At 41.9% G+C, this 12,684-nt stretch overlaps 1 pseudogene; it reads right to left on the minus strand.

Moving 5' to 3' along the window:
* Positions 1-341: 341 nt before the first annotated feature.
* LOC100933084 lies at positions 342-12,344 on the minus strand (annotated as a pseudogene).
* Between the last annotated feature and the right edge of the window lie 340 nt (positions 12,345-12,684).

The following is a 12,684-nucleotide window of genomic DNA, read 5'->3' on the forward strand; positions in this document are numbered from 1 at the left end:
GCGGTGGATGGGTATGAAATCCTCCAGAGACCCCCCATCACCGATCTCCTGCTGCAAACTGGATGCTGCAGACTTCTTAAACTCACCAAACTCCTTATTTCCCTCTCCTCCTACCCCACCCACCTTTAGACTTCCTTGTTTCAAAGGTACCACTTCCCTCCCTGTGTCTTGGGTTGTAATCTCAGCTCACTCTTTCCCACCTCCCCCGGCTTATTTTTTTTATAATTGTTCAGACTCTATTTGTCTTTAAATTTGTGTGTCACAGGTTCCTTTTGGGCTTCTTCAGTCCTGGAGCCCAGCCCCTTGTGGGCCCGCCATGCTGTGCTCCTGTTTCCCATGTCTCACAATCGGTTCCATTTCTTTAGGGAGACCTTGAGAGTGTCCTTGTGCTGCTGCTTCTGGCCACCTGTGAGCGCTTGCCCGGGAGAATTCCCATAAAATAGTCTTTTTGGCAAGCACAGAGCTGGCATTCGAGCACTGTGGCTGGCCAGGCTCCCTGCCGTGGAGTCGGAAGGCTGGGCACTGAGGGCCTCAGTGTCTGGTGACTTATCCTCCAGGGCATCTCCAGTCTCTTCCTAAGTCAACTCAAAGGAAGTGATCCCGGCTCCTGGCGTGTCCGTGTTTCACAGACGCACAACCATGGTCAGCTCGACGGCTCTGTGGCCCTCCAGCTTGGTGATCAGTCTAGGAGCTCTCCCCTCCGCACTTCCCCGAGGAGCCTCCCAAACACCGAGCTAAGGCTGGCAAAGCATGCGATCCTCACCACCTACGTGGACACCCTGCCATGGGCACTGCCAAGGCAAGTGCTCAAGGAGACGAGTTCCTCTGGTGTGAGGGGCCCTTTGATGTCCGGCTGCCACCCGGATCTCACCTGTGGCTCCAAGTGACCACATGCCAATAAAACCATCTTGGCAGAAGGGCTGAAGCAGCCTGAGGGTAACCAAAGGCTCTCAGGCCCATCAGTGAGTCAGGGGCGTCTGTCCCAAGCGTGTGAAGTCTCTCCCCGTGGAACGGACACACAATTGCCACTAAGGCAGCTAAAGCAGGTGCCGAGGGGCGCTGAGAGGCGCCAAGGCCATCCATGTATCCTGGGCCATGGTCACTCATGGCCACTGTCGGCCCCTGGCCAACAGCTTCGGGCAATTCCGCCTCCCCTAAATCCAATTTGTGTGGGACTCAAAAGCTGCCATCCGGACCATTTCCTCAAATTTTGGTGTGGGGAGATAATGGGTATGGAGTGGAGCTGGTACCTGGGGGCTCAGAAAAGACTTGAAGGGGAAAGCTGAGCTGAGAAGGAAGCCTGGGATTCTAGGAGGCAGAGTCTAGGAGGAAGAGCATGGCCAGCATGGTGGTCAGCCAATGCAAAGGCATGGGGATGGGAAATGGAGTTTGTGATTTAGTTGGGGAGGTTGTGGTGTAACTCAGCTGGACATTTGAATTGTACATAACTAGTTTTGTAGGGTTTCTTTCTTTCTTTTCTTCCTCCTTCCCTCCCTCCCTCCCCTCCTTCTTTTTTTCTTCCTTCCTCCCTTCTTTCTTTCCTTCATTCCTCCTCCCCTTTCTCCCCTTTCTTCCTTCTCTTCTTTCTTTTTTCCTTCATTCTTTTCTTTTCTTTCTTCCTTCCCTCCCTCCCTCCCCTATCCCTCCTTCCTATCTTCCTCCCTCCCTCCTTCTCTCCCTCATTCCTCCTCTTTCTTCCTTCTCTTCTTTCTTTTTTCCTTCAATCTTTGCTTCCTTCCTTCCCTCCCTCCCTCTTTCTTTTTCTTCCTTCCTTCCTTCCTTTCTTTCTTTCTTTCTTTCTTTTCTTTCTTTCTTTCTTTCTTTCTTTCTTTCTTTCTTTCTTTCTTCTTTCCCTTCCTTCCTTCCCTTCTTTCTTCTTTTTTTGTTTTTAAGGATGATATAATGATGGGGACGGAATGTAAATCAACACATGCTATGTTCATTTTTTTCCTTCTGTTATTTTTCTTTTCTTTTCTGATTTTCCTTTTTGCTCTGATTTTTTTCTCCAAACTTGATTCATAAATTAAGTATTTATAAAAGTTAATGTACATGTATAACCAGAAATTTTTTTTTAAAGGAAGATACATTTAAGGTGAGGAGAAAGGTTTTGAAAGCATGGATCTTGGACCTGGAGGAGAGAAGAGAAAGCTTGGAACAACTCCCAGGCTCATGGATTTAGACTTATAAGGAACCTTGGAGGTCCCCCAATCCAAATCTTTCACTTTATAACTAGTGGGGAGTCAAAAGATCATTATGCAGAGATGAATTACACTAGCTTGGTTTATCAGTGGGCCCAATGCACTCCTCCAGATGTGCTCAGCATCTCAGGGGAAGAATTATAATGAGGATAACAATGCTCACAAATCAATTCCCCAAACACTGGGCGGGTGAGTGCTGTGTTGGGTTACCGGAGAGCTTATGCTAGGTTCCATCAACATGAGTGTGCCCATCTCTGAAATCTGTGCTCCCCTGGAGGGCTGTTCTCCTCATTCTCCATGACAGTGACAATGATGGACATAGGCTTTCTTTATTTGTCTTTTATTGGACAATATAATAAGACTACATAGCCTGAGCAATATAATATCCAGGCTGGCTCCCTGGAGGGCCTCAGGTCAGTCAGAGTCAAGATCAAAGTCCTTGGTCTTTAGGAGGAGAAGTGAAGGAGGCAGACAAGCTGCCCCGCAGCTTGTCTAGGGACTGTGGAGGCTGGAGCCTGAAGTCCTCTCTCCATATCCTGCAGTAGAGAGGCTCTGACTCTTTCCCTCAGCTCTCCAATCCTTGCCTATAATTACCTCATCACAACACATTCAGCTAGCTCCAGTCAGGAGGAGAGCCATCCCATCACCATATGTTTATAGAACCATTATCACACCTTGAGTAGGTAATTAGCTTCAAGTGCTCTGCTGTCTTAGATTCAAATACGCCTTTTCAGAGTTCCAGCCCTCTACACAGTGAGAACTGCCTATCCCCAGCCCTCCTGACATGTCCCAGCCAGGGCTTCATTTGGTCTCACAGTTATCGGATTACAGCAAAGAACTGGATATGAGGATTTCCAGAATATTGGTTCTTGGGAGCCAGTATGAGTATGTTTTCTCACCATGCAGTGTAGTAAGCAGGTGAAAAAAAAAAAGAAACTTTCACATTATATAGTAATGTTATATTATATTTTAATATAATAATTTATAAGTAAATAAATTTATTTCATTATTATTAGATATAATAGGCAATATTATTATAATAAATATATATGAAATTAATAAAAATAAAAGTGAATTAATAAATCAAAAATAAGTACAATAATTATATAGTAATATAGATAGGCAGAAATCAGACACTTCATGAGTCAGAATGGCTAGATAGTACAGGCTCTCTGTCATTACAACTTACATATCTTCAGTCCTTAGCCCAAGGGACTCCATATTGAGTCCTGTCATTTATAATTACAACATCAAACAATGTATTTAAAAAATCACAATTATTGCAGTCAGCTACATGATATCACAGTGATAAAGCTCTAGACTCAGAGTCAAGAAGGTCTAAGTTCAAATCTAGCCACAAACACTATAAGGATGACTTAGTTTTTTCATCCATAAAACGGGCATAACTATAGCATCTATTTCCAAAGGTTTTGTGAAGATAAAGTGAGATAATATTTGTAAATCACTTTGTAAGCATGGAAGTGCTATATAAATGCCACCCACTGCTCTTGTTCTTGTCCTTAAGATTACCTGTGGCCCATTTCTTCTGTCCTGTGACACTGACCCAAAATGTAAAATATCCATGGAGAAAGGGTACAGCTTGGGGCTTAACTTTGGTACTTTTATACATTAGGATTCAATCAGTCTCAGAAAACTAAAGCTGAAAGAGACTCCATAAGCACACGATCCGGCCCGCTGTGAAAAATAATTCATTTAGATGCCTTCTTTATTCCCATTGGCTTGATATTCTACATAAATCCTATAGGGATAGATAGGTTCTTATAGTGAGCCTCAACCTTGAATGTAATGTTCATGACTTGTTTACTAAGTTACGAGACTCACTCGTGCACCCTGAGAATGCTGACACAGACATCTCCAGCCATCAGGTTCCATGTCCAAACCCAGCACGGGTGCGATGCCTTGATGCTTTGGAAAGTTCCCCAACTTATTTTTGTGCCTCCAGACCATTCTCTCACGTCCAAAATGAGCAGATGACCATCTTGTGACCGCTTAGTCCATGGAGATGCCTCATGCTTCACCCAATCAGATTCTGTATTTTACAGGCCTCTTTTTCATATTTGGGTATTAAAAGCAAGGTCCTGGACATCTTAGCTTACGAGGGAGATCTGAGATCCACTTCATTAGAGGAGATCATGAACCCTTTAATAAAGTGTCACTGACTTGGAGCTTTGCCTTAGTCTTTTATTGTCGGTTGGACAATTTTAATCTCTACCCACCTTGTTAATGAAGAAATTAATGTGAGTGTTGGCACCCAGAGGTGGGGTGGGATGCCTGGAGCTCACAGGTTATTGTGAGGATTCCGAGAGGTGATGTTTATAGATTGACTTGTGAGTCTGATGTCAATTTAATTATCATTTTCTTTTGTTTAGGCAACAGAGGGTTGATTTTCACTTTGCTTTAAGGACAACTTCTGCAATTATTATTGTGTTGAAAGATATGTCTATAGGCATCAGAGAACTTCCAGCTACCTGGGTGAATATAATTAACATGTCTAAGTCAGAGATCTTTTAATAGCCAAATTTTAAGGGCTTTTTCTTCATCTGCAGCTTTTGACACCATTGATTGCTGGATACTTTCTCCTCTTTAAGTTTTTGTGATACTGTTGTCTCTTATTCTGTTCCCAATTACTCTTTTTGAATCTCCTTTGCTGGATCTTTACTCAGTTCACACTGTTAACCATGGACATCTCATGAAATTCTTCCCTGGGCCATCTTTTTCCTTTATACTATTTCATTTGGTGATCATATCAGCCTCCATGGGTTTAATTATATTCTATGCAAATGATCCTCAGATCTATTTAACTAGCTCTAACTTCTCATGTCCTTCAGCCTGCATGCGCAATTGCCCATGAGACATTTTAAACTGGACATTTTGTGGGCTCTCCATGTTTCCCAAATACACTCGTTATGTTTCTCCCTAAACTCCCCTCCCCAACTCTTATCTTTCCCATTATTATAGAGGGCGCTAATATCCTTCAAATCTTTCTGGCTTTAAACAGGCATCATCCTCAACTTCCCACTATCTCTCAGTCCCTATACCCAAACGTGGCCAAGGTTCATCAATTTCACCTCTGCAACATGTCTATTTCACCTCTGCATCATCTCTTGTCTATTTCTCACTATCAGCCTCTTCATTTAAACTGTGGCCAAGGTCTATCAATTTCACCTCTGCAACATGTCTATTTCACCTCTGCAACATCTCTCGGGTGGATTCCACCTCTGCATCATCTCTTGTCTATTCCTCACTATCTCTCAGCCCCCACATCTAAACTGTGGCCAAGGTCTATCAATTTCACCTCTGCAACATGTCTATTTCACCTCTGCAACATCTGTGGTAGATTCCACCCCCGCATCATCTCTTGTGTATTTCTCACATCTCCCAAACCCTATATCCAAACTGTGTTCAAGGCCTGTCAATTTCATCTCTACAACATGTCTATTTTTACCTCTGCATCATCGCTTGTCTATTTCACCTCTGCAACATCTCTGGTGGATTCCAACTCTGCATCATATCTTGTTGATTTCACCTCTGCAATATTTATTGTTGATTTCATTTCTCCAGTATCTATTATCTGTTTTACCTCTTCAACATCTCTTGTTGATTTCTCCTTTGGTAGTCTCCTGAATGTTTCCTTGGTTCCCATCCTGGATGCAGACCCCCATCACCTAATGCCTGAACTATTCAATTAGTGCAGGGTCTGCCTGCTTCCAGTCTTTCCCCTCTCCAGTCCATTCTCCACTCATTTGCCAAAGTGACCTTCTCAAGGCACAAATCACCTATATATTCCAGGGATTCCATATCAATTCTAGGATCAAAACCACAATTCACCATTTGACTTTTAGAGTCCTTCACGGTGTGGCTTTTTCCTATCTTTCTAGGTTTCTTATCCTTCACTCCCTTCCCTTTACTCTACAACCCTATGATATAGATCTCCTTATTGTTTCTTACACATGGCAGTCCATCTCAGAGTTAGGGGTTTTGCGGTGTTCTTTAGGGCTCAAATGCTGAGCCTCCTCACCTTCACCTCCTGGCTTTCAGATTCATCTTAAATCTCATCTTTAACAGGCCCTTCTTGAACCCCTTCCCTACTCCCAACCCATAGTGAGCACCTTCCCTGGGTGATTACCTTTCATTTACATTGCATATCTCTCGTTACTATAGGTTATAAATACATACTATATTATATATATACTATATATTGTAAATATATACTATTATTTGCATGCTGTCTTTCCCATTAGGCTGGGGACTGTTTGAAAGCAGAATGTCTCTTGCTTTTCTATCTCCAGCACTTAGCACCATACCTGACACATAGTGGGTGATTAACAAATGCTTGCTGAGTGATTGGCTTAGGGGTCTGCCTTCCAGGACTTCATCCATCCTTGGATGTGGTCTCAGTAAGCCAGCTCCCATGCAAGCAAGACTTAACATTCATCCCCTAGTAGAGAGGAGCATGGCTGTCACTTTTAACCTCATGGCCAGATGACTCCAATAGCCTTGGGGGCTTTAGCTCTTCCTTTGTGTCTGGGATGCTCTGTTACTGGAACTCTCTGGCTTGGTTTGACTTGGCCTGGAATGCCTTAAACAGAAATGGATTTTTCCTCACGGGGTGCCCTAGTGAATTGCTTCTAATTAGGGCAGCCTCTTTGTAGGGCCTGAGCTAGCACAGGCCCTCCCTGCAGGAATTGGTTGACCACTTGGATATTCAAGGGGGGAGGGTGGGATACACGTCCCCATGTCATCAAGGAAGTGACAAACCTCATGGAAAGAGGGGCATGGATCCCTAAAGCAGCACCACTGCCTGCTGGGATCTTGATAATTCTAATTTATTAGGTGGGTAGCCAGCTCCTGCATCTGCCTAGGCTTCCTCTCTTTTTAGTTGCCTAAATTCACATCTCTTCCTTCTCCCAACCGTCCTGCACACATTTGCTACAGTGATTTTCTTAAGGCAAAGCTCTGACCATCCCCCTCTTCTATTCTGGAGACCGCTGTGTCTCCCTGTTGCCTAGAGGATAAAATATACTTATCTCTTTAGCTTGTAAAGCCCTTAAATGATTAAATTCCAATTTACCTTTTCAGGCTGATTATACATTGCTCTCTCCCCACTCTGTGTTACTGTCAACTGACCTTTGCACTGCCTGTCCCCTGTGCCAGGAATTCATTCTCTCCTTGTTCTCTTCTTTGAAATGAATGATTCAATATATGTATGCTCTATCCCCCCTACCCCCAACAGGATGTAAGGGCCTATTTATACCACCAGCTCCTGACACAGTGCCTGGCATTGGTAAGTGCTTAATAAATGCTTAGGTATCCAAGGCTTAATGAGACCCAGGTAGATCTTCCCAGGATTATAGACTTTGGAGAATCAGGGATCATAGAGACTTGGTGGACTGCAGTGTATTCCAGGGTCCCCATGTCTCTAATTCCTGTGACTTGAGGGAATTTCCTCCTCCCAGGCATGGAAATGGGAAGGTGTATGTGGTGGTAGCAAAAGATAAAGGAGGATTCTATACTTGCCCTGTCATGTGATAAGAAGCAGAATAAAAGTAGGTATGAGCAAGAGAAAAGGGAGCCAGCCCAAGGTGCTGGCCTGGTGAGATTCCTGGAGGAGGAATAAAGTTCCTGTGCCCAGGATCCTGTTCAAACTGGGTTAGGCTAAACAAGCAGCATCCACAATGGTTGTAGCCGTAGCTCTTGAAAACAAACTAAATTCAGTTTATAGCTTTTTTCCTTCTCATCTTTTCCAGAAGTCATTGCTAGGAAAATTTCCATTCATGACTTAGATTTCAGTCCCTTTTTCTTCTACTTCCCCGACTTCCTGGGAGAGAGAGAATTGAGGAAGATGGGAAAATTTAAGCCCAGTTGTAATATTCCCAAATCTGCAACTGTTAAGCATGGTTCTTCTGTTTCCTGTTTTTTATGCATGTTTCATATTATCAGATTGTGTTAATAAAGCATGTAGCCATTAATAGTGAATTACTAAATTCTCTGTTTTAAAGTGTTTGAACTTAAGGTGATACTCCTGGGGAAAAGAAAAACTTGATTTAATTAAAAATAATAAAGAGCTGAGTCTAGAGCTGTTGTAGTTATCTCCAGGTGCACTTTTTGGCTCTGCGTCTAGCTTGGCTACCGTGATGTGTATTCATACATATATCATCCCATATATACACACCCACACTCACTGTTTGACTTAATTGATTAGACTCTCTACCTTCCTTCAGGAATTGGGCCAAGCCTTATATCCCTTATAGGGGCCTATTTCCTGGTTCTTCCAGTTGTTTGTCTCCTACTTTCCGTACAATCATTTTGTATGGATTTTATTTGTTTCATATTTGTTTCTATATGCACATATCGTTTCCCTCATTCAAATATAAATTCCCTGAAAACAGGATCTGTTTGCTTTATTCTCCATAAACCCACACATAGTGTCTGGAACTTAGTAGACACAATAAATGGTTGTTGAACTGAATTACTATGTACATAGGGAGACAATCAGTCAATGAACATTTATTAAACACCTGCTATGTGCCAATAAACACTATAGAACACTGGGAGCCAGAGAAATGGCAGAAGACTCAGAACGTCCAGTTAAGGATACTTTTGTAGGTATCCTAGCTTGGTTGAGCTACACTCAAACAAAGAAAGGTAAAAGACAGTTCCTGTTCTCAAGAAGAGAATGAAGGAAGAGAATGGAATTGACCACTTGGCTTTTGTCCTTTCCCATTTCCTCGAAACAAATTGAAATCCAGAATTCAGGGATGATACCTCTTTGGAAATGCCTATCTTGACATCCTAGAAATGCATTTGCCGAGAGTTGGGAGGTAACTCAGGGGTCACAGGATCCAAGCTCCTACTCAAATAAGAATTTTCTTGGAGCTTGGAGATAAGTGAGAGAAGGAGAAGTTGCCCAACTCCTAGTTCCCTGCAAGGTGGAAAATCATGGTCTCCTTTGGACAGGAATGGGTCAAATTCTAGAGATATCTATTCTTACCTCTTGTGATCTGCATTAGGTAAGGCACAATTTTGCTTGTCTTGCATGGAGATTGCAAATTCAGCATCCTTCACTCTCCTTTAGGTGATTTTCCCTGTAACCATTTCTTCCCTGCTAATACCCTGGACTACTGTTCTCTTGGTCCTCTTACAAAAGAAGCACAAATAAAAACAGCTATTATTCCCTCCCACCTCACCCCACTGCCCCCATCCTTGTGTGTGTGTGTGTGTGTGTGTGTGTGAGAGAGAGAGAGTTTTTAGATCTCTATTGTCTATTTCAGATAAACAGGAGATTCATCGAATAACTATTCCCTCTACCCTTTCCAGTTTTTTTTAAGGGAAAAATATAGTTTTTAATATAAATACAAGCATCACATAAGATTTCTCAATTAAGAAGCTATTACAACATTACACAGCACAATGTATAGAAACCTTCAGATATTTTGTACAGAAATCTTGATCCTTGTATCCTCCTATAATCTGAAACAAGTTACTGGAAGCTTTCCTCTAGCCGTTCAGGTTGCATGCAGAGCTTATCTGGTTTCTCAGTTTTTCAGGCCTGAGATATTTCATCTTGATGAGGTCTCTGCTTTTTCTTATATGGGCTAATTAATCTTCTCTTTATATTCCATCTATAGCCTCTGGATTGTTCAGTATCACCCATGTTCAGTCACAAGTAATCAGAGTATTTCAAAAACTCATCTAAACATGTTGCTTATTTACTTTGTATTTCTACCATGCTTCAGTCTCCATATCTTGACTGAATCCTTGTAATAACTTGTCTGGTGAAAAGCAAGGCAGATCTTGGCAAAGCTTCACAGGTACAAGGTCTCTCGATTTCATATAGTTTTTGGATTGATCTTCAGCTATAATATCAAGAACTCTCAGAGAAGAAATGTAGTATCTATGAATTGTTTTAAAAAGTTGGGCACCCAGAGAAAGGACTCTGGGAGATGACTAAAAACCATTACATTGAATTCCCAATCCCTATATTCTTGCCCACCTGCATTTTTGATTTCCTTCACAAGCTAATTGTACAATATTTCAGAGTCTGATTCTTTTTGTACAGCAAAACAATAGTTTGGTCATGTATACTTATTGTGTATCTAATTTATATTTTAATATAGTTAACATCTACTGGTCATCCTGCCATCTGGGGGAGGGGGTGGGGGGTAAGAGGTGAAAAATTGGAACAAGAGGTTTGGCAATTGTTAATGCTGTAAAGTTACCCATACATATAACCTGTAAATAAAAAGCTATTAAATTAAAAAAAAATAAATAAAAAGTTGGGCACCCCTCAGTTGGGGAATGGCTGAATAAACTGTGTACGTGAAGGTAATGGAATATTATTGTTCAATGATGAACAAGCTGATTGTAGAAAGGTCTGGAAAGATTTACATGAACTGATGCTGAGAGAAACAAGCAGAACGAGGAATACATTGTACACAGTAACAGCAAGATTGTGTGATGATCAACTAAGAAAGACTTGGTTCTTCTCAGTGGGTCAATGATCCAAAGCAATCATTTGGATAGAAAATGCCATTTGTATCCAGAAAAAGAATTATGGAGATTGAATATAAATCAACATATGCTACGTTCACTTCTTTTTTCTATTTTTTTCTCTCCCATGGTTTCCCCCTTTTGTTTTGATTTTTTCTATGTCCACATGTTTCAGAAAACAATGTGAATAAAAAATTAATTAATTAATTTTTTAAAAAGTTGGGCACCATGGTTTTCGTCTTAAAATAGAGGCAATATCAACATCTGGCTTATACATGGCTGGGTTTTATCTGGGTAGATATAGTAATTATAGTTTGCCATGTAGCTGACAGTCGCAAAGAACATAGTTCCATTCTTATTGTACTTCTCAATACTAGAAAGTAGTTCCATCTTTCATCATCCACATCAATAAAGCTAGCAGTTTTAATAAACCATGTCAAAAAGATCTGACTTTTTTCAAGTCTGTACATGTCATAGCAGCCTTGGATATTTGGTGGGTCATGTTTCCTCCTGCTTCCTTATTGTGAACTGTATATGTGGAGCAATGTGCTAGAGGGCTTAAAGCTAACTTCCTTTTCCAACAATGAAGTAAAATAATTTGTGTTTGTACAAAATCCTGGGGAAATTATTTCTCTAATTTTGCTCTCAGCATCATTGCTGTGTTGAACACAGTTGAAATTCTCACTAACTTTAGATGTGTACTCAATTCAGAACAAGGTTTCTTCTTCCTCTATTTGAATGCTAGCACTACATCATCCTACAGCTCCTTTCAATTACCTCTTAGAGAGGAGAGAGAGAGAGAGAGAGAGAGAGAGAGAGAGAGAGAGAGAGAGAGAGAGAGCGCTTCCTTAGACATAGTTGAAGCTACTCATCATCTATTGCTACTTTCTGTCCAGGTGGTCTGCAGTTTATCCAGGGACAACGCTGATTTGTTTCAACCTCTGCTGATCACCACCCAACTGCTCTCCATTGTGGTACCTTTGCCGAATATCTCTTTATTATAGAATGTGGCTCTTCCTGTCCCCCCACTGTGGTTTTCCACATGAATAAGGTACACTCTCCCAGTCATATTCTCGTCATGGATCTCACCCAGCTTGTCTCGCAGCGGAGGTCAAGTTGAGCATTCTTTGCTCTCTCTGCTTGTTAACTATGTTTCGTGATATTTGTGTATAGACATCTGAGGCCATGAATTTTTCCTCTATTTTGTTAGATTTTGTCTGTTCCTTTTCCTTGCCACCATTAGTCTATATGCATCCTACCCTGGGGAGTCCATGTGGCCAGTTTTTTTTTTTCTCTCTCTCTCTCCCATCCTTTTCAGTTTAAAATCTCTGGTCAGCTCTGCAAGATTTGAAGCAAAGACATCCTCACTAGCCCCCACTCGATGCCCTCCATCTCTGTCCAGGAGTCCACGATTCCTACATTTTAAGCCATGATTCAGAAACCCAAACCCTGCTTCCAACACTAGATGCTTCCTGTATCCTCGCTGCGCTTGCCCCCGCCTTTCTGCCGAAGCCTTTCACTTCCACCAGAAGCAGTGGGGATCACACCCAGCAATGTGTGCTCTAAGGTCTTCACCGTCTTGCCCAAGACTTCAGGGATATTCTTTAGCAATGATTTCTTGAATTCTGGTGTCATCATGGCCCCACATAAATCAACAGCTGTGGGCACAGCGAGCTGGTCTGATAAGTCTTGAAGTGTTCTGGTTTGAGCCCTTACTCTTCACCCTGTGAGAACCTCTCTAGCATTTCTCTCATTAACAAGGAGCTGCCTTGGTTTATTCACTCAACAGTGTTCATTTCATCTTTAGCTTATAGTTCCTGGCTTCTCCCTTATCTGACAACACCTAAAGACCAGTGACTCTCGAGAAATAGTTTCTCGAAGGTAGTAGAGCCTTGTTGCACACTGGGTCAAGAAGAGCTGAGTTCAAATTTTAATTTAGATTTTGATTGTCTGAGGCTCAGTTCCATTATCTGTG

Source organism: Sarcophilus harrisii, chromosome 6, assembly GCF_902635505.1.
Source record: "Sarcophilus harrisii chromosome 6, mSarHar1.11, whole genome shotgun sequence".
NCBI classification, from domain to species: Eukaryota; Metazoa; Chordata; class Mammalia; order Dasyuromorphia; family Dasyuridae; genus Sarcophilus; species Sarcophilus harrisii.